Genomic DNA, 5,471 nt, shown 5'->3' with positions numbered 1-5,471 from the left:
AATGGGAGTGTATGGGATGAACCAATCAACAGCTGCTACACCCAACAACTCCCTTTGACAAACTTGCGTCAGCTCTTTTAAAAAAAAAAGGGAAAAAAGTAGAAAGGTAAATCAGTTTATTGGAGCACACTGAGGGCAAACATCTCAGTTACCAGAGCTATTTGCTCTCTGAGCTTAGCCCTATTTCAAAACGCTTATCCTCAGAGTGCTTCACCCAGGCTTGATCACACTTTCATTTGACAGTCTGGATTTTTGAATAATGCACATGCATTAAACTTGCAGTAGCACAGTAACAATGAGCCTGGAAAATAAGTTCTGGGAGAAATACCTATTTGCTCCCACATTGCTCTTATCTCTGCGACAACAGAGCTACATCTTGCAATGGCTCTCTGGACATGGTCCGAACTATGTGCTTTCAAAGGGGCTGTTTGACCTGTGCCTTAGTTTCCCAGTTGAAATATTTAATGTAATTTCAGCTGAGGAGATATATGTCCAGTGACAAATGTTATTCAATGAATGACAATAAAGGCCTTTGCAGAAGTATTTTATTGTCTATGAAGTGCCTGTTATACTGCAAAATTTATAGTAGAATTTTATCCAATTACATAACGACCACAATTAAAACCCACAGCTAACTCTCGGCCCTCCCACCCATGCAGGCTTTGTGATTAAAGCCCTCAGACTGGCCTGACTGTGAAGGCAGGAGGGCAAGTGAGGGGATGTAATTTCAAATTCTTAGAGTTTCCTGTGGAGCACTCAGACTGCTTTAGCTCAGGCTGGGTGACAACCTGTGGGAACTCAACCCTGCTCCAATGTGACCAAGCCTTCTGCTTGCTTGCTGCCAGCACCGGCTGTGATGTGCTGGTTTCAGAGTTACTCCCCCATCTAAAAAAAAAGAAATCTGAGTTCCAATATAGACTCAGACAAATAGTTTAACAAAATAAGCTCTGTCTCCCTCAGTTCTACATTCCCATGAGAAGACAACTGATTGTAAGGCCAGTCATGCCATACAATGCCAAAAGTAGTGCAATCCAAAGATTAAGAGGTGCAAGGTTTGGAGCCAGAGGCCCTATCTTGATTTAAACCTAGTACATAGCTGGAAAAATGAACAAATTTTTGGTCCTAGACTGGTTGAATGGACTTTGAGTCTGAAAGCTCCCTGTGTTTTCCATTTCATCAGTTGATCTAATGAGGGTAACAGGCTTTCCCTCTAAGGCATATGACCAAGAATAGGTGTCCTCAATGCATTAAGGCTGCTCTCAGCAGAAGTTTGGCAGCAAGTTGTCCTATGCGATTGCTAGGGTAAGGGAGCAGAGCTGCTGGGGGAGCTGGAGGAGGCAGCTGAGCTCTGCTGTTTGCTTTCACACACTTGACAGGGCTGTGGGTATGGGCAGCCTCCTTGTTGCACTGTTGCTCATGTGGCTGTTTCATGTAACAATAGGGGAGAGAAAAACATTTCTTTAAACAAAGGAAAATAAGACTGCAAACCATAAAGAAAACAGCAGGGAGATTTGGGGACAGATGTACTAACAAATCAGCAACAGCTGTGAAAATTACTTATGATGCATTTTTTGAACCTGATTAAATAAATAATAATCAAGATTAGAGGTAATTTCCTTTCAAATACCACAAATATCCATGTCTATCTCTGATTCCCACTGAGTATAAGCAGTGTGGCACAATTCTATCTGTAGCCACATCATGGTAGCTGTGTGGATCTTTCCTCAGTGCATGGGGAATGGAGTCATCAGGGTTGATGATGCTCAGCAGTGCCCCTGTCCCTGATGCCTCAAAGATGCCAGGCAAGGTGTGCAGGCAGGTGGAGCTGGAAGAAGCCGTTCACATGCCTTCTGCAAGTGAATTGTAATGCATTGTAATTACAATTCTTCTGCATGTAATTTTTTCTGCAGAGAAGAGCCAGCTAACACAGTTTTTTAACACAGTTTTTTTGACTCTGCCAGTTCTTTCTGCCTATCCCTAACTAGAAATCACTGCTTAATTTTCATCAGAAAAGACTTCATTCAGCAGAGCACAAATGTCAGTGTCCAATCTTGACACTGAAGGGAGGCACATGTTAATTCAAAACCCTTTCTGTTTTGTCTTCAGCTTGGCTGTGTTTGATTTCACTATTTGTAAAGAAAACTTCGTATTTTCTAGTATTGCTTGAGGTCATGCAAGAGTTCAAAGAAAAAAAAATACACTTTCTTTTTGTTTTCTGACAAAGAACAGGATTAAATTCTTGATTAGAATGTTGGGAAAGAAAGCACAACCTTGTGATATCCACCCTTGCCTCTTGTAGCTGGATCTAGCTTTCTGTGTGACACGTCTCTGCCACAGTCATGCAGTCAGAGTACCTCCACTTACATTCAAAAAAAGGGCCAAGCATACTCTTGGCTTTTCCACCAAAAGCTACTAAATAAAGCTCTTCTTTAAGAGAAGCTTTAAGAAAAGCTCTTCTTCTTTTTTTAATTTGTGGGATCAGACTACAAGCTCTGTTAGTTACTTAAGTGCCTATGGAGCACCCTGAAGCTCACCAGGGAGTGTTTGCCCAACCCAGACCTCTGTTTACCCTTTCTCTGAGGAAACCAGATTAACTACAGTTAAAATTATGATAGTTGGTAGATGTTATATTTTACTCTTCTGGTGCTTTTTGGCTACCTTATGGCTCATACAAAATAGTCCTGTTGCAGTAATACCTGTCATTGGCTGACAGGAGAAATTTCCAGGCACAGCAGGCCTGAGACCACATTTCCTGAACAGAGAAAGCAGGAGCAATATTCTGTAGCCATAAGTGTGTATTTCCAGGGTCTTCTAGAGTTAGAAGGGTGTTTCCAGAGCAGAGATTTTTGGCAGAACCTAGAGCTGGCAGTGGTGGCAGTGGTGGCAATGCCATTAAAAAAGGCTCAGAGGTCCTTTGGCCCCCAGGCACAACCTCCCACATTTGCCACACAATCATATTCCATTTTCTGGTTCCATTTTCTGAACACTATAATGCTTTTTAGGGAGCAAAACCTCTCAACCATTGCTCAGAGCCCTTGTCTGAGCCAGAGTAATCACAGTTGGTCTGCTTGTGTAAACTGGAGGTGCTGGCCTAGAGCTTGGTACTTGAGATTGATCTCCCAAACATGGGGATCACTGCTGGGGGAAGTCCAGCATGTTCTTCTGCCCCAGCTTTTGTCCCCTATGCAGCTGGTGGTCAGCCTCCGGGATCTGGACATGGGCAACACAGGTCAGGGCTGTGCTGCTGCCCTTGTGGCTGTTTACGTGGCTGTGTCCGGGGCCTAGGCTGACAAAATGACTTTACAGCATAAAATAATACATTGAACATGATGTAGATGTTATTACCAAAATACTAAGGACATTTTTCCCCCTGTATTTTGGCCTTGTTTTTATGGAGCTTGAGGTCATGTTAAATGTTTCATTAACATTTTCCTATTTTGTAGTAATTGCCTCTCTCTGACTCATGCTACATTCCTCTTGACACAAGAGCCTTTATCTGTCTGTGTTTGCTTCTTGCTCAAATACTGTCTTCTGAAGTTGAAGATTTTGTTGTAGCTCTGTGTTTAGTTTTCACTCTGTTTTCATTGTCATTGGCACTGAGACAGTGTGCAGGGTAAACTGAAGTGTATTTTGCAATATTGTTGTGGCTGTCTGCTCTATGCTAATACACTACAAGTAAAAGTAATCCCAGTGGTGATAAAACAGCTGCATTCAAATCACCTGACCCTACATATCCATGTATACACAGGTACAAACCCCGCCTTAAAAAGGTTATGAATCTTTTTGCGGGATTCAGTATTATTTGACTCTTGCTATGTTTTACCCTTAGAAGCACCCATTAAGGATTAGTGTTTTTTTCTCAGTTTTCTAAAGTTTAAGCCTAAGAGGAGCAATAATATCTTCTGCATCTCAAGCACCTGACTTCTCTCTTAGATCTTGCAGATTCAAGGTGCTGCATGATTTCACCTGGACAGGAACATTTGAATTTTTCAAAAGAGAAAAGTTTGGGAAAGGGATTTTTGTTTAAGCTGGGAGAAAATAAAGGGAGGCACAAGAGCAAGCTACAGCTATTTGAAGGGTAATTACAAAGATTACAGAGGCAGATGCTTCTCAGTTGGGCCAGGAAGCCCAGATGTGGGGCAGAAGCCACCAGAGTGTGGGAAGTTCAGATTGGACACGAGGAGAATGGTAGTGAAAATTTGGAACATGTTACTGAGGGAGCAGAGGCTGCAGAGCCACTGTCCTTGAATGTTTTTGAGGCTTTTCAAGGCAAAGTCATGTGTGAGATGACCTGGGGTTCATGTCGGTCGCTCCTTGTGGAGGAAGCTGGACCAGCTGCTCTCCACAAGTCTCTTACAACCAGTGTATGGATGAGTCTGTGAAACTGCTTAGTGCCATAGACACAAAGGTATTAAAGATGCTCTCAAAAATACTGATGGCAGGAATGCAATTAGGTGAGACATGGCCAGACGTTAGGCAAACAACACTCCATGTGCCAGAAACAAGTTATAAAAAGGTCTTACTGAGGAATTCAATAGTCCATTGACTTGAAGAGATTTGCTGAAGAAAGTGGGCAGGTTTTGGCTTAAGTAGTTTTTTGTCTTCACACATACACTGCAAATACATATCTACCCACAAAAGAACTCAAAGTGCTCTTTTAAAATATTAATATTCACAAATTTTGCAAAACAAAACTGAGGATAGGTGGTAAATGTATTAAGTTATGTGTAGCAAAATAGCTGGCATGTTCTGAAAAAGGTTGCAACATCCCATGTTTCCTTTCCAAAACCAGAATTTCTTCTTATCCCCAAGTTTATTTCAGTCTCTCTGCAATAATGATCTTTGCAGGGCAAGCATGAAAAGCTGCATTTGCAATTGGCTTCAGTGAACTAAGAGGAGAAGAAGAATATTAAATAAAGCTCATGTGATTAATTTTATGAAATAGAATTCCTAATAACAAACACAAGTTTCAGTCATGACTATAATTTACTATATATTAACTGCTTTTCTACTGTACTTCTTGACTTAGTGTGCTTATAATATTAAGTATGACTACAGACAGCAAAGGATATTTCCTTTGTGACATTACTACCTCTTCCTGTTGCAATGGTTCCTGCCACTGCAAAGTGTATTTATTGCTGACCAATATTTTTAAGTAAAAAGGAATACTGGAGGTTCATAACACCTTACAAAAGGCAATTCGCTGCAATGACTAAGAATGGTAGCAATTTACCTCACTGTCTGTATAATCTCAATAGAGGGAGAGAGGAATATCTCTGAAAATTACTTAAACCCCCTAGAAGGGGCTTATGGCCACTAGCTAGATTCTTTAATGCACTTCAAACTGCTGCTTAAAGGTTTGCACTATGAGTCTAGGCTTTGGGAAGGGTATAAGGTATTACTCATACTATTTTGAAGAAGAACTTGCCACAAAATTTTCTTTTTGTCTTCTTTCTATTTTAATGATGTCG

The sequence above is a fragment of the Poecile atricapillus genome, chromosome W, assembly GCF_030490865.1.
Source record: "Poecile atricapillus isolate bPoeAtr1 chromosome W, bPoeAtr1.hap1, whole genome shotgun sequence".
NCBI classification, from domain to species: Eukaryota; Metazoa; Chordata; class Aves; order Passeriformes; family Paridae; genus Poecile; species Poecile atricapillus.
Note: the sequence above shows the minus strand (reverse complement) of the source record.